The following is a 26,269-nucleotide window of genomic DNA, read 5'->3' on the forward strand; positions in this document are numbered from 1 at the left end:
TTAACTGGTAATGTGAGATACAGAGACTTTGTTATATTGATGATATGTAGTGGGGAGAAGACTCTTGAGGGTCCCTTGGACTGCAAGGAGATCCAACCAGTCCATCCTAAAGGAGAGCAGTCCTGGGTGTTCATTGGAAGGACTGATGTTGAAGCTGAAACTCCAGTACTTTGGCCACCTGATGCGAAGAGTTGACTCATTGGAAAAGACTCTGATGCTGGGAGGGATTGGGGGCAGGAGGAGAAGGGGACGACAGAGGATGAGATGGCTGGATGGCATCACCGACTCAATGGACATGGATTTGTGTGGACTCCGGGAGTTGGTGATGGACAGGGAGGCCTGGTGTGCTGTGATTCATGGGGTTGCAGGGAGTCGGACATGACTGAGCGACTGCACTGAGTGGGGTCCTTCTGGAGAAGGCAGTGGCACCCCACTCCAGTACTCTTGCCTGGAAAATCCCATGGATGGAGGAGCCTGGTAGGCTGTGGTCCATGGGGTCACTAAGAGTCGGACACGACTGAGCGACTTCACTTTCACTTTTCACTTTCACGCATTGGAGAAGGAAATGGCAACCCACTCCAGTGTTCTTGCCTGGAGAATCCCAGGGACGGGGGAGCCTGGTGGGCTGCCGTCTGTGGGGTCGCACAGAGTCGGACACGACTGAAGTGACTTAGCAACAAGTGGGGCCCTTCTACCAGTCTGTCCTTCCTGTCGTTGCTCCTTCTTTCCTCCTGTTTTCTTTTTAGCAGAACTTGAGTAGAGTATTCCCGAGTGGCTTTTGGCATTGACTGCACTGAGTGAAGTTTTCTTATGTGATCCTTTGATATGACATGTCGTATAATACAGTCCTTAATAGTAAACTATCCTTGCATTCCCAGTATAAAATCCATCTGGTCAGATTTTTATTCCTGCTTAGGTTTACAGGATTCTTTAATCTTCCAAAGATAAAAGATAAGGGAAATTGACTAGGTTTATAGGTATTGGTAGTAAACTGACCAACTGCTTTAATGATGCGATCGCAAACTTTCTGAATTCAATCACAAATTTTATTCCAGGATGTGAGGGAGATCTGGATGCGACATCTGTCTCCCCATTGATCGCCAGGGTTGATTCGGCTGATCTGGCTGGCTAGGCAGGTGTCCCCTTCCTCCCTCACCGATCCATGTGCATCCCTCCCGAAGCTGTGCGCTCAGTCTAAGAGGACGACCATCCCCGATAGAGGAGGACCGGTCTTCGGTCAAGGGTATACGAGGAACTGCGCTCCCCTGCTGGAACCTCCAAACAAGCTCACAAATTTTATTCCAGAAATTACTTTTCAAGTTTTAAATCTGAAACTATGCAACCTTTTCTTTCTGGGCAAAAATACTTTATATTTTTCATCAATAAAGGCAGTTCTTTCCCTTTTTTTTTTTCTATTTTCCTGTTTAGTATGAGTTGGATCTCATGTGTTAGCAATATTTAGAGAGTTGTAGTCCCCAGTGGAGAGTTACACATAGAGAGATACAATCCCCATGGACCATAGTCCATGGAATTCTCCAGGCCAGAATACTGGAGTGGGTAGCCTTTCCCTTCTCCAGGGGATCTTCCCAACCCAGGGATCAAACCCAGGTCTTGATTCTTTACCTACTGAGCCACAAGGGAAGCCCTTAGAGAGTTGTAATCTTAATCAAATTAGGGAAAATGGTTACATTAAAAATTTATGTCTATTAAGAATTTCATTCCTTTATTTACATTACATTACAGAAAATAGAGATAATAGGGATAAAATATGGGTAGTCTAGACACTGCACCTGGAATAAAATGGTTATATAATAATAATTATAATAGTTTAGTTATAATTATTTTTTCATTTATTTTTATTAGTTGGAGGCTAATTACAATATTGTAGTGGTTTTACAATATTGTAGTGGTTTTACAATATTGTAGTGGTGGGAGGGGGGATCGGGATGGGGAATACATGTAAATCCATGGCTGATTCATGTCAATGTATGACAAAAACTACTTTAGTTATTAAATGTGAATATATTTTTAGGGTATTGGGATTCAGAAACATTATTTTTAGCAATTTTGACCATGGTTACATTTATATCTCCAAAAAGAATTATAGAATGTTACTTGAAAATAATTTTTTCTCATTTTATTAAAAATTAGTTGACTCATTCTAGCTGCCAGCAGGAATAAACCAAACAATTATGACTTCAGTTAAAACTTTTAAACTATAAAAGAAGAGTCAAGCTTTCAGAGAAAACACAGAACAGAGAGTTTTTCCAGTATAGTAGCTTTTCGAGGGGGCAGTCCTGGCAGCCCGCCGTCAGGGCCTAGTTTGTTGCCAAGGACATCTCCCCGAGGGTTCTGCGCCCTAAGGACTTGACTTCAGACATATGAGGACGGCTGCTCTCACTTCCTCCACTACTTGTAGGGTCTCGGCCGTCTCCACAGACACAAGGGTGCTTGACTGCCCCTTCTTATCTCTCTTAGGGGCGAGGGGCGGACCCTGGTCTCAGCCTGGTCAAGGGGCAGCAGACACCTCTCAGGTGTCACAGGTGATTCCTCAGATTGGCGTCTCTGTCTCCCAAGCACTAGGCTTGAGTTTGTCAGACTGGGGTTTATTCGTGGCCCCATGAACAAGAACAGTACATAGATGCTTATGCCTCATCCTTGGAAGAGGAAACTATAAAAATGCAAGTTCTATCTCTGGCACAATGTTAACCCAGCTGCAGGGAGCAGGAATGACTAAATGTTCTGTCTGCTTGTCCATGTAGATGCTGCCTATTCGACAGTCACAGTTGAGTGTGGAACACCTACTACCGTCCACTCACTGTGCTAGGTCCTGGGGCTAAAGACATCAGGGTGACATTGTTTCTTAAAGCCCTTGAAATCTTGTTCTGCTCTGCTCCTGAGCCCACAAATGCCTGTTGGGTGTCTTCTGCATAGTTGGACCTTAAGGAAGGGAAGGCTGTTTCTTGGTCAGATAGCGAACATGTCTGGACTCAGCCTCATGTAGTGATGACCATTAGATGTCAGTGCCAATGGGGGCAAAATGGCTGAGGGACCAAAATGGCTGAGGTCTAACATGGTGAATGGCACAGTTAATGTTACATATTCACTTCTTTGGATGAAATGAGGATAAAAAAAGTAATTCTTAGTCAGCTGAGTACTTTGGCTTAGCAAAATAGTTTGATCGGTTTTGAAATTAATATTGCAGAAAATATCAAATGTGTGATGATTGTTTATACTAATTGTTCAAAGCTATTAACCTTAAAAGATTATTTTTCTTGTTTTTATATCCTGTGTTTATATCTTGGTTATAGCAAAACCAAGGTAATCAACATTGGAAGAAGAGCCTCAAGGCTTTAAACTCATGCAGGGGAGAATCTATCTTTAGATGGTCTTGAATTTGCAGTCGGACACACCGCATTAATGTATGGTACAGAAGTGTCAAGGGTCAGAGCGATCAGGTGGATTTCACTGTAATTCAGACTCTTGTTGGCTGGAGCTCCCAGAGATGTCTGATGCTCTAACATGGGCGGGACACACCGTTCCTCCCCACGGTGGTTTGCTCAGACTTTAGACAGAGGCTGAACGTTCCCAGCAAAGCAGGGTTCACAGTGTCCTTTCCCTTTGGCATAACTGAAACATGCCATGAATGGTAGCAGAGGAAAAATGACAGGAGAACTTGTTCCGGCCAGAGAGTGAGATGCAATCATAGAAGGTGACAAAGGCATTTCTGGGAGTTTAGGAGGCCGATGGGCTGATGATGTTCATCTGGGGATGCTGGGGAACCGGGGAACGAGGGAGTCACCCGTCACAGCCCCAGGGTGGGCGGGGACCTGGAGCCTGACAAGCACCTGAGCACACACTGGAGGTCCTGGGGGCAACAGAGGGGCCCTAGGCAGACTTAATGTCAGTTCCCTCCAGGCTCACAGCACTGTGGTCAGCGGGCCTGTGTACTTCAGGGCCCCTGGAGGGCCCACCCTGGGTCTCAGCACCGTGACCTCCACTCCTGGGGTTGCTGTCTTCTTCGAGAATTCCTTGTGGAGCTCACCAGGCCCCACACCAGCGCCCTACAGAGTTGGAATTCTTCAAGACAGGCCTACGAGAACCTGAGCCCTGAGGAGTAGCTCCATGACTTTCTGCTGGGCCAGGGGAGCAAGGAGGCCGCAACATCTAGTGACTCTCTGGGTGGGGGGCTCTGTCCCCAAACTCACATGGGGGAGATAGCTGAGCCTCAGCAGAGCAGCCTAGGCTGTTTGAGGTGTTATCCATGAGACACAGCCAAGTCCAAGAACCTCCAGGGAGGATTTGAGAGTGTGATGTATCAATAAGTGGTGATTTCAGAGGAAGGACACAGATGCAGAACGATGGGAGCACCCGGGTCACAGCAGCGAGGGGTTAGGAGGTGGGACGCCAGCATCAGAGCCTCCCAGGGACCACTGCTGAGGTGTGAACCCTGAATGAGCCAAGACTGAATGCCCTTTGGAAGGTGAGGCATCTCTAAACCAGTACTGTTAGAGTATATTGTTTTAACGTTGCATCATTTATGCACAAATACACACAAAGAGAGGGAAGAGGGAATGACCAACAAATACTGTTTTCTCAGTTAAACCCTATATAGGAATTATAATGCTTTATTGTCTAAGTTTTTAAAAATATACTTCATGGGTTGCAAGTAGTAAGAGTTTGAGGGAGGGTTTGTCTGGGTTAGGAATCTTCTCATTAAGATAAAATTGGGCATTTTGAAGACCCTGAAAGCTAAAATATTAGTAGCATGGTTTGTAAGTTCTCTCTCTCTTATTCCAGTTCTTTACCTCTAAGAAGCCAAACTAATAATTGTATTTTTAACCCAGGGAACCCCCATTCCTCTGGCGGGGTTGGGAGAAACCTTCCTTTCTTTAGAGTGGGTTTCAAAGTCCCTTGGTGCCTGGGTGGGAGTGGACGCTGTGGCCACCCTCCCTGGGTGCTCCATGACGTAGGCAGTCCCAGAGCAGGCCTGTCTGATTTCTGGGGGAAAGAAGGCATGAGGATAAGGTTGGTTTTCCTTTGAAGTTAATAACCTCCTACAAAGGGCTTTGGTAAGAGAGAGAGAGACCTTAGATGGCCCTTAACATCTCCTTGTTTTCCCCCGGGGTGGTGAAATCTGAGGACAGCAGGGCTTGGGGAGGGGATTGTGGGCCAGTCCCCAGGGGATGTATATGTTCCCAGGACTCCCTGGGCAGGACAGGTGGGGCAGCCCCTTCTTCGCCTCCTCTGCCGCTCCTCCGCAGGGGGAAACACGGTGCAGAACAAAGAAATCTCTCTCCTGCATCTCTCTTCCATCCACTCTAGACAGGAAGGAAGCCCAGGGGAGCATCTGCACGGCCGCTGTTTCCCTTTTCCATCCCACTGCAGGAGGCAGGGGACCCTTTTTGAATAAGCTCAGTCTTCTTCTTCAAAGGCCCGCTCTCCAGACAGTATTTGGAGAAGTCTGGCTCTAACAGTCCGTGTCTTCTCGTGACCATGACTTATTTGGAGAGAGAGAGACTCTTTCCAGGACAGATTCCACTGGAGATTTTGGACCAGTTTTGAAAATGCTGTAAGGATAAATATTCCAGATATGTTGATCTTGGGGTGATGGGTGGATTCTTTAAAAGCAGCAAAACCAAACAAACTGTAATAGTGTAACAGTGGCCTCACACTCAGACGACACTCCCACCATGGACTGATGTTGTATATCTGTGAGATTGAAGTCCATGCTGGTGGTGAGGGACGTGGGATGAGGGAGATGAACTTGGAATGTTTGCAGACTGTTGTACACATAGTACCGTATTTAATCTTGCCAAGAACTATTGTGTGCTGAGATGTTTTAGATTGCTGTTTTTTCAGTAAGAAAACAGTCAGAGAGGTTAAGTGTATGTGTGCTAAATCGCTTCAGTTGTGTTTGACTCTTTGCAACTCCATGGACTGTAGCCCACCAGGCGCCTCTGTCCAGGGATTCTCCAGGCAAAAACACTGGAGTGGGTTGCCATGCCCTCTTCCAGGGGGTCTTCCCGAGCCAGGAATCAAACTTGCGTTTCTACATCTTTCCCATCCCCACTGTTAGCGCTACAGTCAGTGAGTGGCCTGCTGGATGCCATTGGGGTGCCCCACCCCAGTATCTTGATTGGATTTGGGGTGTCTGGTTGGGTCCACCCAGGGTCAGATGCACCTGTGTCACAACATCTAAATGGCATGCTTTATCCCAGGACTCTTGGAAACAAATCAAGAAGAACCAGAATAACAACCTAAGTTAACATGATGCAGTTTTCCTCAGCAGTTACACCAGAGAGCTCAGAGTGAGGGACTGTGGAATCAGAGAACACAGGTCTGAATCTAATGGTGTGACCTTGGGCAAGCTACTCCATCTCTGGACTCAGTTCCTCTTTGGTGAAATGGGACTTAAAATAGTTTGTACCTCAAAAGCGTGTTGGTGAAGATTAAAGCAGGCAATGCAAATAAGCACACAGTGTCTGGCACACAGTGAGAGCTAATGGGGCTCGGTGTTATTGCTACATATAATTAACTGAATTAATTCAACAGAGCTGGTTTTGCTAATCACCTCATCACTTGGGTTTGAGATTTGTCTTGTCATTGGTGTCTAAGAGGCTAACTTTCCATCCCCGTTCCTTCATTCTTGCCTTAAGTATCAAACTTTTTGTTGTTCAGTCACTAAGTCGTGTAACTCTTTGTGATGCTATGAACTGCAGCATGCTAGGTTTCCCTGTTCTTCACTGTCTTCTGGAGTTTGCTCAGACTCATGTCTGTTGAGTTGGTGATACCATCCAACCATCACATCCTCTGTTGTCCCCTTCTCCTATTGCCTTCAATCTTTGCCAGCGTCAGGGTCTTTTCCAATGAGTTAGAGCTCTTCCAATCAGGTGGCCAAAGTATTGGAGCTTCAGCTTCTACATCAGTCCTACCAATGAATATTCAGTATTGATTTCCTTTAGGATTGACTGACTGGACTCTCAAGAGTCTTCTCCGACACTACAGCTTGAAAGCATCAATTCTTAGGCACTCAGCCTTCTTTATGGTCCAACTCTCATATCTGTACATGATTACTGAAAAAACCATAGCTTTGCCTATACAGACCTTGGTCAACAAAATAATGTCTCTGCTTTTTAATAAACTGTCTATGTTGGTCATAGCTTTTCTTCAAGGAGCAAGCGTCTTTTAATTTCATGGCTGCAGTCACCATCTGCAGTGATTTTAGAGCCCAAGAAAATAAAGTCTGTTACTGTTTCCATTGTTTCCCCATCTATTTGCCATGAAGTGGTGGGACTGGATGCCATGATCTTTGTTTTTTGAATGTTGAGTTTTAAGCCAACTTTTTCATTCTCCTCTTGCACCTTCATCAAGAGGCTCTTTAGTTCCTCTTTGCTTTCTGCCATTAGGGTGGTATCATCTGCATATCTGAGGTTATTGATATTTCTCCTGGCAATCTTTATTCCAGCTTGAGCTTCATCCAGCCTGGCATTTTGCCTGATGTGCTCTGGATATAAGTTAAATAAGCAGGGTGACAGTATACAGCCTTGACATACTCCTTTCCCAATTTGGAACCAGTCCATTGTTCCGTGTTTTGTTCCGTGTTGCTTCTTGATCTGCATATAGGTTTCTCAGGAGACAGGTAAGGTGGTCTGGTATTCCCATCTCTTTAGGAGTTTTCCACGGTTTGTTATGATCCACACAATTAAAGTCTTTAGCATAGTCAACAAAGCAGAAGTAAATATTTCTCTGGAATTCTCTTGCTTTTTCTATGATCCAACAGATGTTGGCAATTTGATCTCTGGTTCCTCTGCCTTTTCTAAATCCAGCTTGTACACCTGGAAGTTCTTGGTTCATGTACTGCTGAAGCCTAGCTTGAAGGAGTTTGAGCATTACCTTGCTATCATGTGAAATGAGCACAATTGTATGGTAGTTTGAACATTCTTTGGCATTGCTTTTCTTTGGGATTGGAATGAAAACTGACCATTTCCAGTCCTGTGGCCACTACTCAGTTTACCAAATTTGCTGGCATATTGAATGTAGCACTTTCACAACATCACTTTTTAGAATTTGAAATAGCTGAGCTGGAATTCCATCACCTCCACTAACTTTGCTTGTAGTAATGTTTTCTAAAGCTCACTTGACTTTGCATTCCAGGATGTCTGGTTCTAGGTGACTGAGCACCCCATCGTCACTGTCCAGGTCATTAGGACATTTTTTGTATAGGTCTTCTGTGTATTCCTGCCACCTCTTCTTAACATCTTCTGCTTCCGTTAGGCCCATAATGTTTCTGTCCTTTACTGTGCCCAGTTTTGCACAAACTGTTCCCTGGTATCTTTAATTTTCTTGAAAAGATTGCTAGTTTTCCCATTCTATTGTTTTCCTCTATTTCTTTGTATTGTGGAGTACTAATTTCTAAAAAGAAAACCTAGTGAAGAGGAACATTCATTTAAACTTGCAGCAATGTAAACATGAATAAATATTCTTGCATAGTCCTGTATTTCTTTTCTGGTAAGTCTTCTTATTTTGTAGTTTGGGGATTTTAGAACCTTGGTGTATTTATACGCCATCTCTCATGCAGTTGGCACATGTGTAAAGACTTGTCCTTGCAGTCTCCAGGGTGTAAAGAAGGCCCCACTGTCCAGAGTGATCCCATTAGATCACTCTGATTAGATCCCATTAGATTAGAACACAGTTCTAATATAGGAATCAGTTCAGTTCAGTTCAGTCGCTCAGTTGTGTCCGACTCTTTGTGACCCCATAAACCGCAGCACGCCAGGCCTCCCTATCCATCACCAGCTCCCTGAGGCCACCAAAACCCATGTCCATTGTGTCAGTGATGCCATCCAATCATTTCATCCTCTGTCATCCCCTTCTCCTCTAGCCCTCAATCTTTCCCAGCATCAGGGTCTTTTCAAATGAGTCAGCTCTTTGCATCAGGCGACCAAAGTATTGGAGTTTCAGCTTCAACATCAGTCCTTCCAATGAACATTCAGGACTGATTTCCTTTAGGATGGACTGGTTGGATCTCCTTGCTGTCCAAGGGACTCTCAAGAGTCTTCTCCAACACCACAGTTCAAAGGCATCAATTCTTCTGTGCTCAGCTTTCTTTATAGTCAAACTCTCACATCCATACATGACCACTGGAAAAACCATAGCCTTGACTAGACGGACCTTTGTTGACAAAGTAATGTCTCTGCTTTTTAATATGCTGTTTAGGTTGGCCATAACTTTCTTTCCAAGGAGTAAGTGTCTTTTAATTTCATGGCTGCAATCACCATCTGCAGTCTTGCTGTTTTCCCAATCCTGTCAGGATTTCCTCATTTGCTTTATTCCATTCTACACATAAAATATATAGGGATAGCAATACTAATAGTACATAACTAATTCTGATTACTGAAAACAGTGAAATAAAATTACTAAAAAGAATCAAATAATTTTTGTATTGGAGAAAAAAAAACCCATACATTATATTCTTCCTAATATAATAACAGCATCTATATAGTCTTTCAAAAAGATGAAGCCCGAGTCTGCTCAAGTCTCTGTATACAGAGACTTGTAAATTTCTGGCAATTTACAGGAAATATGCTATCCTCATTCTTCTTCCATTTGAAAAATTATTGTGCTTTACTTACATGGTCAGATCACTTACTGCTGTGTATTATTAATATAATCTCTTCCTTTAAATTCCCTTTTAGTCTCAGTTTGCTAATTTATTCCATGTTTATGCTCATCACAGGTCTTTTTGTTTATGTTCCTGTAGTCATTCTTTGAATCTTGTTTTCTAATGTATTCCTTTGAAAGGGTGCATGGAACCATGGTTCTCTGTGGTTTGTGTGTTAACAGGAGTTTGTGCCCTATTTACTTGAAGGTCAGGTTTGCTGGGTATAAAATTGTTCACTCATGTTTTCATTTTTTGAGTATCTGAAATGTATTTCCTTATTTTCCTTTGGCACAAGAGTTGCTATGGTCAGTCAGTCAGTCAGTTCCTTCAGTTGTGTCTGACTCTTTGCGACCCTATAGACTGTAGCCTGTCGGGGTCCTCTGTCCATGGGTATTCTCCAAGCAAGAATACTGGAGTGGATTGCCATTTCCTCCTGCAGGGGATCTTCCCAACCCAGGGGTCAAACCCTCATGTCTTATGTCTCCTGCATTGGCAGGTGGGTTTCTTTACCACTCATGCCACCTGAGAAACCCTGGTGATAGTATAATAATTGTCTGATGAAAACCTAATTTTATTCTAAGTCACATGCTCTTTTGTCCAGTGTCCAAATGACTTTTTCCTTTTTTCTTTCAAGTCCAGAAATTTTATTAAAATGTCGTGATGTTGATGTTGACTTGCTGTTGATTTTGACTTTTTATGTATAATTTTTTTCATGAGTTTTATCACTTCATTTCTGAGTTTTTCTAATTCTGAATTATTCTTTCAAATCTTGTATCATTTTTCTTAATGTCTTTGGTGTGTTTGGAAGAGTATATTAAAGTTTTAACATGTCTTTCTGGCATGCCTTTTTGTCAGTTGGGATATTCTGATAAACATTTCATTTTTTTCTGATAGCCACTTTCTATGGACCTTGACCTATATCTTTTGTGACCACTCATTTTTATGTAAATTTAGTTTTCCTGAATTTTAGAAGATGGATGAGTTCACAGAACTTTGCCAACTTTGTGGAGCTCCCTCTTACATTGCTTTTGTTGAGTGTTACAGGAAACAGTTTGCTTTCTGAGATTTCCTGATCCCTCTTTAATTTGCTCTTTCTCTTCCCTTTGCCTCTGTTGTCCTTACTCTGCTCAGTGTTTGTTACATTCCTGACCTTGTTTCCTCTGGGGAGGCCTTACCTGGAGATAAACCAGTCAGTGTGGAGGGTTGAGAGAGCCCCTTCAAACTTCTTGCCACAGGCCCCTGGGACTCACCTTCTGTGGGGGGCATAAACCCTTTCCAGATTCTTCTCTGATTTGCCACCACACTTTCTAGGGATACCTCTTGTATCTTTGGGTTCCCCTGCTCGCAGGCTTGCCCTGTTCCTTCTCTCTGCTTTCTGCCTCACAAGTGCCAGTAACACCAGGTGCTTTAGCAGTACCCACTGGCAGGCTATAGTCCATAGGGTTGCAAAGAGTTGGACACAACTGAAGCAACTAGGCATGTACACACTTGCATTTTAGGATTTGTGGAGAAACCTTGTAACCTAGGTTCATCACAAATGTTATCAATGTGTTCTGTTTTGCCATCTACATGCTCTGCCTGTTTTACGGAGAGATTCTGGAAGATCCAAACCTATGCTGTTGACAGCGTAGCCATCTTCCCAGAATTCCTCTCCCGACTGGTTTCCTAGAAATTTGTGCACCTGTGTTACTTGTGATGTGGTATGAGTCAGGACAAGTTCATCCAGTTCCCTCCTACCTCCCTCCCCTCCCTGAAGGTCACCTGAGGGTTGGAACCACATTCTGCTTCCTTCTACAAAAGCACACCCCTAGGCTGAACTGAATGATAATGGTGGACCTACCACATGGAGACCATGTGTCTGGAAATAACAACCAGTTAACATTAAAAAAAATTAGAATTCCAGAGACTTCTGGCCTTTGTCCTTTCACTTTTCTCATATGCTCCAGAATTAGCAGCAACATCTGCAGCCAGATCCCTTCAATTTGCTTCAACAAGTCCACTCTTCTCCACTCTAACCCCCAGAAGACTGAGTGTGAGCCAAGATTTATAGTTAACATCACACACACCCCCACCCTTTTTTTGCCTATAAAATATTTGTTTGGTCTCTGTGTAAAATGCGCTTTATAAAAGCACAAGGGCAGACACGTCTGAAATAACCTTAAGTGAAAATAAGTAAATTAATTAGCATACAGTAGACTCTTATTGTTAAGTGGAAATGTAGCCCTTCCTGTGGGGCTCCATGTTAAACAAGATGATTGATAAATTGTTATATTCGCACAGTGTCGCTCCGTGATATAATCACGCCTTTTGTAAATATTTAGTCAAGAGAGCAATCCAGCTGTTCCCAGTCAGGTTTCATCCGGTGTCAGCCAAAGCTCTGCGCTTCTGATTTATCTCTCGTGCTGTTTAAGCATTGAGGAAGCTCACATTTTTATGAGCCTCTAAATACCCATAATAGTAAATAGTGAAAATGATGGCTATAATAGCAATAGCCCAAGTAATTATAAGGAAGGATATCTGCGATGGCCAGAAATAAGAATAAGGAAGAAGCTGGGGCTTTTTATTTCTTTGTGTAGACATAAATGTCAATCCCCCTACCTTTAGCACAGTTGATGTCAAGAAACCCATCACCCCTCTTTATCAGGGTCATAAAAGACCTGTAGATGAGACCTGAAAGGTCTGGAGATCTGAGTTTTTAACCTTTGACGGTTTTTGGACTGAGAAGTAAAACAATGTTCTATTATGTACTTTTTCACTTTCTTATTTTGAGTTGTTCAACAGGGACACGTTTTTGAGGTGTTTAGAGTTACAGCATTGGGCGTGAGGGGGTGCAATTTTTATGAACCCTGCAGGCTGCCCTGTGATGCGGGGGCAGGGAGGGAAGATGGCTGCCCTGTGATGCAGGGGCAGGGAGGGAAGATGGCTGCCCTGTGATGCGGGGGCAGGGAGGGAAGATGGCTGCCCTGTGATGCAGGGGCAGAGAGGGAAGATGGCTGCCCTGTGGTATGGGAGCAGGGAGGGAAGATGGCTGCCCTGTGACGCAAGGGCAGGGAGGGAAGATGGCTGCCCTGTGATGTGGGGGCAGGGAGGGAAGATGGCTGCCCTGTGACACGGGGGCAGGGAGGGAAGATGGCTGCCCTGTGACACGGGGGCAGGGAGGGAAGATGGCTGCCCTGTGGTATGGGAGCAGGGAGGGAAGATGGCTGCCCTGTGATGTGGGGGCAGGGAGGGAAGATGGCTGCCCTGTGGTATGGGAGCAGGGAGGGAAGATGGCTGCCCTGTGATGTGGGGGCAGGGAGGGAAGATGGCTGCCCTGTGGTGTGGGACAGAGTGTGAAGACGGCTTTGCGGGCGGATGCTCCGTTCTGTAAAGGGTGGGAGGAGGTGTGGTTCTGTGACCACTTACCCCACTGGAGAAGGGAGCCAGCTGTGGGGCTGGAGACCCTGGAGAAGAGCCCCCTTGGAGGCAGCCTCCGTGGGTCTGGGCCTGCGTAGACGGAAGCACCCAGCCCAGGGACACAGAAGGGTGATGGAACACAGGAGGGTCAGTAGAGGCTGCAGCTGTGGGAAGGAGCAGGCCTCCTTAGCCTAGGAGACAGCAGATGGAGAAGAACAGAAGTGTAAAATCTACCTGTTGTTCATACTGTTTTCTGCTGCATTTAATAATGTGTTCAGTTTCCTGTCATCAAATCACTGATACTTGAGAGGGTTTGCATTTCACTGCCATGATTTTTCTGGGTTATCTGTTGGCCCCTTTTGTTACAGTCTAGAGTTAAGGTGATCAGGGTAAGTAGCAGACTTTTATGACAAAACAATAATACACTAAAACAATACAAGTTAAGGTGGTTTTTCTTCAATTAGACGAGGTCTCTCTATGACCATGAACTTCTGTAAAAGTTTACGTGGTCCATCATTACTTAGAAGTTTGTGTTATGTTTCCATTTATGTAATAAGCTGCTGAGCTTATTTAATACATAGATTTTTTTTTTTCCTGGTGAGAGGCTATTTCAAAAGAGAGAAAAGGTGAGGGTGAAGATGAGGAGTTGGCTTAATTGTTTCATGGAGAGGCGTAGGAGAACACCAATAATAATTATAATTCAGATAGTTGATATCAGACACATCAGTGTTGCCAATCTGACCGCTTAGGAAGGATACTGACAAGTGTGAGCCCAGAGTGGAGTGGTTCCCCATCAGATGGAGGCAAAGGACAGAGATATTTCCCAGAAGGTCCTGGCTGAGAGCAAGCCCACATCATATAGGTGCTGTCGGCCTACTGAGAGGAGTGGGGAAACTCAGCTGGGCCCATGTGTTTCTTGCAAAACTCACACAATTAATTAAGGATCTTTCCTGAAGGTCGTGTGACATTCTAAAGCCACACCTTCAGAGAGCCTTTCTAGACTTGGATAAGCACTTCCTTGCCTAATGACTACCTTAGTTCCACAAGTAATAGAAACCGCCATGAAAAGCCCATCATTTATATTATTCCAATTGATATTTCCTCATAAATTACACTTTTGTTTTCCAGGCCCATTACATTTCCTGTGTGGCTAATTATATTAGGCAGTTCCTTTAATTTACACACTGTTTCCTGCAATTTACACTCCTTTCTCAGAAAATGCTTTGTAAGCATCTCCATCCTCTGATTTTAAAAAGCAGAGCAGACCAAGGTTACTGTGAGCATCCAATAAGTGTTTAACACCTTCTATAAAGACTGGTCATTTTCTAGCAAGAGTCCTACAACAAATACTATGATAAGTCCCTAAGAATGGGGACTGAGACCATGGGGAAAATGAAAATGTGAAGGAATAAATTGGTGAGATGGCACAAAATTGCCTTGGTAAGAGGTTATTTAGCATGGGGATTGGGTAGGGCAACCTGTAAAGTCTTGGAAAATTTTTGAGTGAACAACATGCTCTAAAGGAGACTTATATTTCACTTGCTCGGTTATGGCCTCGTTTCCAATTCTCTGTCTTTATGCCTGTTCGTGTGTGTGTGTGTTTGTGTGTGTGTGTGTGTGTGTGTGTGTGCACGCGCATGCTGAGTTGTGTCTGACTTTTTGCGACCCTATGGACTGTAGCCTGCCAGGCTCCTCTGTCCATGGGACTCTCCAGGCAAGAATACTGGAGTGAATTACTGTTTCCTCTTCCAGGGGATTGTTCCAACCCAGGGGTTGAATCCACCTCTCCTGTGTTTCCTGTATTGGCAGGCAGATTCTTTACCACTGTGCCACCTGGGAAGCCCCAAACTACCAGGAATGGGGTTTGAACCCATGTAGACATATGTCCTTTGAATCCTATGTCCAATGCCTTAACCACCTGACCATCCTGGTGCAGGCCTACCCTCAATAAAATTGCTGGGAATATCACTATAATGTTGACATGATGGTCATCATGTTCACGTTGCTAAGCAATGCCCAGGCTGGTCTGGAGGGAGGCCACCCTCCCCTGGACTGGAAGGCAGGGACTCCCCTGTGACACTGAGGTTTGGGGAGCAGATTCTGGACATACTTTTTGGCATCAGAAGGATGGAGCCATTTCTATATTTAGCTGCTGTCAGTGTTTGTGAATCTGACTGAACTTGGAACTGTGGAGAGGTCATTCAATTTTTGCCCTGTCTACCTTTTGGAAGCCTGTTTTGATGTAACTAGGAAGTGTAATAAAAAAGTGACTGCCTCAGGTATTTACCAGGGCACCCATCTGGGCTGTGACCAGGAGGTCCAAAGCTTGACAAGACTGTGAAATATTTGTGCCGTGCCCAGAGGGTCTGATCACTTGGAAAACTCCTTCATGGCTCAATTCAAAGTAACCAAAATAAGCAGACACACTCAGCTGCCTGGGTGTCTCCAACTTTTCTCTCCCTTCAGCCTGTAGTAGTCCATGAATTGGACAGTGGCCTGTTAGAGGGACTTTCCTGTGCTGTGAAGAGGCTTTCCTGTGCTGTGAAGAGCAAATGCAAGTAGACTTTGAAATAAACAGTATGAAAGAAAAGGAACAGTTTTAGTTGTTGGTACACTGAAAAGATGAAAAAATATGAGTTTTGCCTTTCTGTTGGTATCATGGCCCTGAAAGTGAAAGTCTCTCAGTTGTATTTGACTGTTTGCAACCCCATGGACTATGCAGTCCATGGAATTCTCCAGGCCAGAATACTGGAGTAGGGAGCTGTTCCCTTCTCAGAATCGAACTGGGGTCTCCTGCATTGCAGGTGAATTCTTTACCAACTGAGCTATCAGGGAAGCCTGTGGCTCTGATTGATCTCAAATTGGGAGGGTGAGGAAGAGACATATTTATTCACTTGTCTTTCTTTTGTGCAAGCTTATACGTTCTTTGTAGGACTGCATGAGCTTGAAGGATGCTACTGGTGTAGTCCTGAAAGGTGGGGCAGTTGGCTGGAGTGGGATTAGTGTCTTTCACCATATCCCTTAGAACTCTTTAGAGGCCAATGACAGAATGTGAATGCAAAGTAGCTTACGCAAAAAGGGGGATTTTTAAAGAAGATTTTCGGTGACTCTTGGAACCCAAGTTGAAGAATGTGCCCCATCTCAGGCAAATCTCAGGCAAATCCCATCTCAGGGATCACAATCTTGGGGTTTTAAAATTCTCTTGGTCTGCTCTCTCTGTAACCACCACCCCCTCCCCTCTTGTCTTTCTCTGTTTGGTTGGCTGTCTCTGTACCTTCCCACCCTTCTGTCTCCCTCTTTTTCGGTCCTCTCTCCCCCGACCAGTAGTAGGCATCCCCCAACCAATATGGCTGTAAGCATGGTGTCTCCAGTTTCCAAGCACCACATCTTGAGTCCAGTCACCAAAGAGAAATTGGCTGCTCTGCTTCAGTTTTCCTACTACTGTCTGTAAAAAAAAAAAAAAAAAAAAAAAAATGTGATTGGCTTAGCTTGGGGCAATTAACTACCAGGACTAACTGACAGATGTTGGGCTTGGGATCACATTGACGGCATAAAACTATGCAGATGGTATGTGAGAGAGGGGTCGTTTGCAGAAGAGAGAGCTAAGCCTATACAAGAGTTTGCTTCATGTATACAAACTGTAATCCAGCAGTCATACCGTGGTGGTGGAGGTGGTGGTTTCATCGCTAAGTTGTGTCCAACTCTTTGTGACCCCATGGACTGTAGCCTGCCAGGCTCTTCTGTCCATGGGATTCTCCAGGCAAGAATACTGGAGTGGGCTGCCATTCCCTTCTCCAGGAGATCTTCCCAAGCCAGGGATTGAACCCAGGTCTCCTGCATTGCAGGCAGACTCTTTACTGTCTTGAGCCAACAAGGAAATCCCAGTCATACAGAGGTGAACATATTTCTTTTTCTGATAAGGTCACTAGACTTCATAGGTCACGGGATTCTATTATATGGTAGATGTTCCTTTTATTAAGGATTTTGATAGAGTTTCTTACAATGAAAGTTTCTTTAGCAATGAAGCTGTGTGAGTGATGGACTAGTCTCAAGGGCAAAGGACATCGAAAGGAGCAATAACATCAGCTGGTTTGAAGGGAGAGCTTTCAAGCAGAGACTGGTCTCTAGTGGACGAGTTGGTTCATTGGGATGAAGAACCAGGCACTCGACCTTAGAGGAAAGTTGACTCCAAGGATGGAGGAAAGGCATCAGGCTTTAGGGGAAACCCAGTACCAAACAGGTCCTTGAGGGGAAGCCCAGACACATGGACAAAAAGCAAAGCAGGTTCAAAAGGAGTGGATCCAAGGGGATTTCACATACTTCATTCCCCTTGTAGTGATTGCCTGCGGCTGACCCTAGACCAGTGCCTGAAAGGAAGCATGTGAACCAAATACTGACTGAGCAAATTCATTCCTAGTTGAATAAGCAAAGGATAGGAATTAATGAGCTAACACTCATCAGTGGGGGGCTGAACCGTGGCCTCTTATAGGGCTCTGCTCTAGGCTCTGTTTTATTGGATTGATTTATTAATAATTTGGATGAAGACATGAAAAGACTGGCCCACAAATCTGTGCAGGATAAAGAGTGTGCTAGAGAGCAGTCTCGAGAATCATAAAAAAGTGCTAGGCCGAAACAAGGGGCATGAATAAGAAGAGAGACTATAATGGTTCTACATGTCAAGTCCTTCGCTGAGTCACCAAAGGCGCAGGTGCAGAACATGGGCTTGGTGGCTGGAAAATCTTGCAGCTGCTGGGAAAACACCTTGGATTTTGAATAGGTCACTTGAAGTCCATGGTATGAAAGAGCAAGTCTGCGAGTATCCAGAAAATGGGAGGGCATAGTCTTGCTGTCTCATGATGTCAGATGACACATGGGATTTTTGTCAGGTTCCAGGTAAAATAGTTTGATGTGTAATAGAGACAAATTGGAATTGTCCAGAATAAGAGAGGAAGACATCTGGAGACCCTGTGCTAGGAATAGTTATCGAGGAAGCTGGAGACGTTTGTCCGAGCACGGGGGATGGTGCATACCCAGCAGTCTTCCCTCCGTTATGGGTCCGCAAGTGCAAGTGAGACTAGGTTGGGTCATTCTAGATGGCACAGTGAGAAGTCAGAGGGCATTATGTAGACACTGACCTTTGTCTTTTAAAAACTAAAAGACTGAATAATAATTTAAAAATTGAATGCAATTCTTGTGAAGTGATGAATCCAACATCTCTAGATTTGCCTGAGTCTCAGGCATGCTGGGGAGGGCATTCCTGTTTGAGGTAGCACATTGAGCTCCTTAATTTCTCACCTTCTTCTAACTAAATGTCCAGAAGACCAGCTTCCATCCCTGGCCCTGCCAATAAAGAGCTGAGTGATTTGGGCTAAGTCACTTACACTCTAGGAACCTCTGTAAAATGGGGTTAATAATTCCTGCCCTCTCTTTCTCTCAAAGGATTGTGACAACTGAAATGAGGGAAAAAAAAAAAAAAAACCCAGGTGAGAGGAGATTGAAAAGTTGAAATCACTCTACCCCTTGCAGGATTTTATTTTGACTCTTCCCTTTGTGGATTTCTCAGACAGCCGCCAGCCTCCAGCAGCCCTGCTTCCTGCAGCCTCTCGCTCTTTTGACGTTTCATCCTCCTGAAAGTTTTGTTCAGTAGTTTACACTCCAGGCTTTGAAGCCATCCATCAAAACTCCTCTGCCAGGAACTGCATTAAGATGTTGGCAGCAGGTGGCTGATTCTTCCCAAATGTGCTGCTTGTTCCAGCGAAAGAACATTGGAGAAAAGTGGGGAGAGGGTTTTTTTCCCCCCCTCTTTCTGCCAAACCACATATATTATGATGCCACTTAAAATCTGAAGAGGTGGCTTCTTCCCCAGGAACTTTCCACAAGATGTGAGTGTGGGACCCTCATTGCACTAGTAATTATTACTTTTTGATTTTTTCATAAATAAGTGAGTCACCACCTTGAAGAAATCAGCCCCATAGCTGTGGTGTTGTGTTGCTCTCGTATTTCCTGCACTCACCCCTTCTGGAGAGGCTGCGTACGAGCAGAACAAAGCAATCTGTGCGCAGAGAGGGACGAAGGCAGTTTGTAATTCCATAAAACACTTTGAGGCTTTCAGAAGGTGCTATATACATCAATAAATAATAATAATTTTCACTCTCTCTCCTTTGTAATACTCCCTTGGAAGGTTGAAAATAAAATTTCTTTTGCTATTGATTTTGTCCTTCTACATTTGGCAAACATTGATTTTCCCCTTTCCTAATGGAGCAGAAGCCAGCAGAGCTGTATTTCATTTGCTTCACTCTCTGAACTCAGCATCTCGGCTGCTGCGAGCAGGACTTCCAGAAGCTCTCAGGAATACCCAGGGCAGTTGTTTAACTGGAGGACATGGGGGTCTTTATAAGACTCTGCCTTGCACATCAGGCACATAGTAGGTTCCTGATAGGTCAAGTAGGTCAAGCATTCAGTTCAGTGTAATTCAGAATATTCAGATTGATTCAGGAAGGAAAAGAGCTTTGAAGCATGGAATTATATGTGTGGAAATGTTGCTAACAATTGGAAAAACGAGGAATGGAGGGGGCTAAGAAGGAATAAGGTACATGTAAGATGAGGACGTATTTGTCTTAGTCTGCGTGGGCTGTTGTGACAAAAGACCATGGGCTGTGGCTTAAGCAAAAGGCATTTAGTTCTCATAGTTCTGGAGGCTGGAAGTCCAAGATCAGGGTGCCAGCATGGTAAGGTTCCTGGTAAGGGTCTTCTCCTGCCTTGCAGTTGGCTTCCTTCTTGCTCTGTCCTCACGTGGCAGGGAGAGGCAGTGGGTCTCTGAGATCTCTTCCTATAAGGGCACTGATTCCATCCTGAGGGACCCAGCCTCCTGTGCGTGTGTGCATGCATGCTCGGTCCCTGAGTCATGTCTGACTCTGAGATCCACGGGCTGTAGCCCACCAGACTCCTCTGTCCATGGGATTCTCCAGGGAAGAGTACTGGAGTGGGTTGCCATGCCCTCCTCCAGGGGATCTTCCCAATCCAGAGATCGAACCTGCATCTCCTGCAACTCCTGCATGGCAGGCAGGTTCTTTACTGTTGAGGCACCAGGGGAGCCCCCACCCTCATGACCTCATCTAAATTGAATCACCCCTCAGAGACCCCATCTCCAAATAACATTACACTGGGGACCAGGGCTTTAGCAAATGAATTCTGGGGGAGACATAATTGAGTTTGCAGCAATATTCTTCCACCATTGCTTATTTTGTGCAAGTGGTTAATTGAGTTCCGTGTACAAGCATCACCTAACTTAATCCTCACACCCATGTGAGGCCCACTGAAATGTGGAGACAAGGTTGATGTTGCATCATAGATCCATCAGCCAGAACTACAGGAGCTGTGTCCAGGGGTCCTGCTGTGTCCCAGTGAACTCTCCCTAGCATGACCTGGGAGCTATCTGGAGATGAGAGAAACACCCTGGATGCACATGTTCAATTTTAATCTAACCATGCTGAGCTAAGTAGGTTAAATAGAGGATGCCAACTTAGCAGGCCTGCAGTCGAAAGTATTACCTAGAAATGGAGCTCTTATTGTTTTAAAAGGAGGGAGGGAGGCTCTAGGTTTAGACCAGGGCAGAAGCCACAAGGTCTGGGGTGAGAAACAGGGGGCTGAGGCATGTACATCAAGGTCACACGTTCAGGTGAGATCATTGCTGAAGGTCGCTTGCAGTGATGGTGACGATGATGGTTGCTACTGCCTCTGGGCTATGCGCTGTGTGCAGGAGAATCCGACTGTTGTGGCACAGCTCAGGAGAAGGTGGGGGTGCTAGGGGCACAGCCATGAGCACAACCAGGGCCTCCACACACGTTTGCTGAACTGGGAAGATGACAGCTGTGCTGATGAGATCATACTGTTAAACACTGAACACAGACCTGTAGTGAGAATTGGAAGAGAAAGTACATAATATATTAAGACCTTCTATTTATTATTTTTTAGTCTCATCTATCTTTTCCCTATTCAGTAAGGAGGGGTGGTACTAGCCAATTTATCTGGAAGTAAAAGGATTCGTTCTAGCATGCGTGGAAACAGTGGGCCTAAATTCCCTAAAATTGATCTTTTCTGTTTCTAGCAAAATCCAAGGGAGTGTGAATCTCACTGCTGAGGGATGCGACATCCTTGTGTCAACTACTTTGCTAAAGAAGATTTCTCTTTAGAAGACTCCTTTCAGCAAAGCTGCTAGAGTCAACATTCTCTTTTCAAGGTGGGCTTTTTATGTGTATGTAGTTCACTTAGTATTTCTATACCCACTGATTCCAAAATAGATTTGAGGCAGTTGTTTGTTCCAAGGGATTAAAACTGTACGGTTTGATTACATGTACAGAGGGTGAGAGTCAAGGTAATTATCCTGATAATAATGAAGGTTAAAAAGGCTTTTTTGCTGAAAACTCAGATAATTGAAACTAATTTCTATTTTGGCTTGTGTCAGCTAGATAATAGCTTCACTTCTATACCTCACTTTGCACACGTAGACTCTGCTAGCAGAAATTTACACAGTTTGCATGTTGGAGCCTCTGTAAATCTGAACTGCAGCATTAATAACAGACAAGCCAGGCAGCTGGTTTGCCAACTGTGAGAGGATGAACAAATACGGATTGACTGTCGGCCTCCTTCTTGTTCTTTTAAGCATCATGAACCCACACACTCAATGAAAGTCTGAGCGCGTTTATGCAGGATTCCTGGAACTCATGGATTTTTAACAGTGTTTAACTTATATATCCACTTTTATGGAGACAATCTGGGGAAAAATTAACAAGCGAAAATTGCTCGGCTCTATAAATGTGAAGAAGCGGGCGTGGGCGATGGAGAGTCCTCATTTGCTAAATATACAGCTCCTTCGTCGGAGACATAAATAAGAACGCCGCTAAGTAGGTCACACTGGAGCCTGGGCTCCTCAGAAGACTTGAAAGCGGCACCGTGAACATGCACTTCAAAGCCAGGATCCGTTTTTTGTGCGCACATTTTGTTCCTGAGAAGTTTCCCATCTGTTCTTGTGTCATGGCTGTGCCACCACGGCATGTCCTCAGACTCTGAGTTTCTGGCAGCTCACAGGGTTCACTTTCTAATGCGGCAGGTAGAGGAGGAAATGTGCCCTGGGGGGGCTGGCGGGGGCCTCCCTCGGGAGCTGAGGAAGGGGATGGATGCTCTCGCCAGGCCAGGAGCTTCCAGGGTCTCCACTGGCCACAGGACGGTGCAGGAGAGGGGAGGAGGGGAGAGGAGGGTCTGAGGCGCTTCCCTCGGGGCTTTCCCGGGACGAGGCACCGTCTGCCGGGCTGACAGGGTTTGGTTCACTCGGGTCTGTACCAGCGCTGCTCTGAATTCGGGATTCTGACAGATTTAAGCACCCGTTCCTCAGTGGCAATGCTACATGATCTGCCTGTCACTGTCTCAAGTGCTGTTTCTCTCTGACTCCTTTTCTGAGGAGCTCCACACAGGGAGGGAACTTTCTCACTAACATGTCACTCAATCCACCTACCCAGACACCCACTGCTCGTCGAGACTGGCAAGAAAGAAAAAATAAAAAAAAATCTGGATTTTATACAAATCTGAGAAAATGCTTCAAGCCTTCCTCCCATACGTGTGATTTATGGAATGTGACATGACTCTTTAGTATTATTATCAAAAAGCCTGAGGTTTTAGGTGAGACAGGGCAGAAATGAACTCTCTGTCGTCTTCTCAAGTGATCGCTCAAACTGATCCGAGAGGAGGCACATTTTCTTTTTCTGGATTGTTTGGCATCGGTGGAGTTCTGCTGGTGCTATTTGGGACAGCATGTGAGAATCATGTTTGTCTGCCCTTTGAGGTAGAACTGTTTGTTGCAGAACAGTTTTCTTTTTCTAAAAAAATTTTTATTTATTGATTTATTTATGTTAACACCAAAAACATTTTGTATTGGGGCATAGCTAGTTAACAATGTTGTGATAGTTTCAGGCGTACAGTGAAGAGACTCAGTCATATATATACATGTATCCATGCAGAACAATTTTCTTTGCAGGCCATGCACTGCTTTTATACACTGGGCTTCCCTTGTGGCTCAGATTGTAAAGAATCTGTCTGCAATGCAGGAGACCTGGGTTCAATCCCTGGGTTGGGAAGATCACCCAAAGAAGGAAATGGCAACCCTCTCCAGTATTCTTGCCTGGAAAACCCTATGGACAGAGGAGCCTAGAGGGCTACAGTCCATGAGGTCACAAAGAGTCAGAGATGACTGAGCAAGTAACACTTTCACAGTTCTTAGTACTGGCTGGTGCTGCAGCCAGTAGATGTTTTAGTTGTCAAGGTGGCTTCCAGCCTCTCTCATTGGAGTGCATGGAACTCCAGGACCATATCTTGTCAGCTCCTTCATGATGGAGATTTGGGCAACAGACTAGGGCAACAGAGAGCTCCTGGGGTGGGAAGCCATAGCCTAGGGAGCCCCCAGAAGACAGGCTTCACCTGTGTTAGGCAGCACTTGTGCCAGGGAACCTGAGCTGAAGGACACAGGTTCTCATTCCAGCCCCAGAGGCTCTGATCACAGAGTCCAAGCTCTCCAACCCTTAGTTTCTTCATCTGTTAAAGGAGAAGTAGAATTGATGATCTCTTGTGCTTTACAGAGTACTGAAATGCTTTCATTTCATAGGTAGATTTGGGGATAATTGGTATTTACAGACTCCCAGACCTAAAAGTGCCTTAGAATTTGTCTAATTCAGTGGATATTAAGTTGAGGTTTATGACTCAATAAGAGGTTCGGCAGGTAGATGATGACAGCCTTAAAAGTGTACACAGCACTTGGAGTGTGTGTACATTTCTCTGGGATGAGTGTCCATAGTATGCCTACGGCTTTTCAGAGCCTGAAATCTGGAAAGGTCTTGCTCTTGACCTTGATCAAGGATCCTCCGATCCAAAGTTCCTCTTTTGCAGTGAGGAAAGAGGGTGGGGTGCTAAATGTCTTGCATAGAAGCTAGCTGGTGCCAGAAGCAGGAACTGAGCAAGGGTCTCCACTTTCTGACCTCTGCTTCTCAGCCCCACAGGTGGTAACAATCTCAGGTGTGCCCAGTGTGTGTGTGTGTGTGTGTGTGTGTGTGTGTGTGTGTGTGTGTGTGTGTAGGGGGTGGACAGGGCCTTCTAGAGTGGCTGGGCCTCCTGAAGTTCTGGCCAGGCGTGTCTGAAATGAGGTCTCTTCTAGCACATTGCTGCAAAACCACACTCAGGACCCGCAGTGACTCTGCCTAGTCAAACAGCTAGTGTGTCCCACACCCAGGACCAGGGATGGTTCTTCTAAGCACTGGCTCAGCACCTTTTCCTATTTACATGACTTTCCTTTCAAATACTACAATCCAAGCTCTCACCCAGTATTTATAATTTTCATTCTTTTTTTTGTCACTGCCTACATGGGTTCATTTCATCTCTCTCTTACTTCCCCTTTAAAACAGAGCAGAAGGAATGAAGCAGTCAAGCAAAAGAGGTAGGTCAGGAGGGAAGAGTGAATGTTGCATCTGCCTCATTCACTGAGCAGGAGGAAATTTGATGTACGGGAGGAAATAGAGAGAACTAAAATCTGAGTTTAAAACCACGCAGTTTGTTCCTTCCTAAAGAGTAATAGCAACTTGAAACAGTCCAGACACTTGGAGGTTGTTATGTATCATTATTAGATTTTTCCAAGAGAGGAAAGTGATTTTATGGCATTCTGGTCATCACTTGGATTACAAGACCTGATAAAGGTCTTTCAACACCACTGAAACATGCTATTTTCATGAGGAAAATGGAGAAGGAAGTCCAACATTCATGTTTTGATTATTTGTATTTGTTCCTGATGGTCTCTCTCTAATATATTTATTAATGTAGATTCAAGAAGCCAAGTAACTGCAATGATTTACTTCCAGTTTTGGACTTGGTCACTCTAAGGCCACCCTTGTACAACTACCATTTTTAAGCCATTATAGCTGTGAACTGTTTCCCCTTGAAGTGAAAGATAATCCTTGCACTGAAATTGAGAAATAATATAATACGGGCTTCCCAGGCAGCTCCGTCAGTTCAGTTCAGTCGCTCAGTTGTGTCGGACTCTTTGAGACCCCATGGACTGCAGCATGCCAGGCTTCCCTGTCCATCACCCAGGTGGCTCAGCGGTAAAGAATCCACCTACCTATTCAGGAGTTTCAGGAGCCACAGGCAATGTGGGTTCAATCTCTGGGTCGGGAAGATCCCCTGGAAGAGGAAATGACTACTCACTCCAGTATTCTTGCCTGGAAAGCACCATGGACAGGGAAGCCTGGTGGGCTGCAGTCCACGGGATCACAGAGTCAGACACGACTTAGTGATTGAGCATGCACGCACACACGTAATGTGGTAGGAAGGGTTCTAGATGCAGCGTGGATGTGAGTGTTGGGACCACTACTCCTTCGGGTGTCTGTCTATCTCATTCCTCCCCAAAGGGACTGCTCCCCTACACAGTCCTGAGGGGTGGGCCTGACCGGCCCAGCATCCTAGCCACAGTGGATTGTATCCTTCCCGAACTCTGTCCCCAAGATGAGCTAATCAAATTCGTAATTTGCTACATTGGAAGAGACATGGAACCTGTGGTTAGGAGGTGTTGGGCTTTGAAGTTGGGAGCAAATTTTGGTATGATGACAACCCGTACCAAAGTTGTGAGGGGCAAGAATTAAGAGCATGACAGATATGAGAAGGGAGCAGATGTGCAGGAGGAAGAAGAAACAAGAGTCTGGTGACTTTCCAGTTCCGTCAAAGCCGCGATTGAATTCTGTGGGAGTCCTCGGTATTCTTATGATAAATATTCCTTTGCTTAATTAAGCTACCTTGAGTGGATCTCTCTTTATTGCAGCCCAATACTCCCTTACTAAGATATCGTGTGACCCAGTCAAGCCACTTTGCTTCTCTGGTCCCAGTTTCATCTTGAATAAAATGAGGTGGTTGATTAGATAGCCTCTGAAGTACCCTTAGATTTCAGGAATCTATCCTTTAATTATCTCTGGTGGTTGTATATGGGGCTTAAAAGCCAGGGGATGCTTGATAACTCTGCCCTTCCCTCTGTCCTGTGTAGGCTGCATGTGTTGATGTAGTTAGTCCTGAGGACCTTCCAGTGCCAATCCAAGGTGATGGGTAAAAAGAAAGGTGCTGGCTGGGGAGAGACTCTCCCTGCCCAACTGGATGTGATGGGCTAGATTAAAGGACTCCTTG

This window comes from Odocoileus virginianus, chromosome 34 (genome assembly GCF_023699985.2).
Source record: "Odocoileus virginianus isolate 20LAN1187 ecotype Illinois chromosome 34, Ovbor_1.2, whole genome shotgun sequence".
Classification (NCBI taxonomy): domain Eukaryota; kingdom Metazoa; phylum Chordata; class Mammalia; order Artiodactyla; family Cervidae; genus Odocoileus; species Odocoileus virginianus.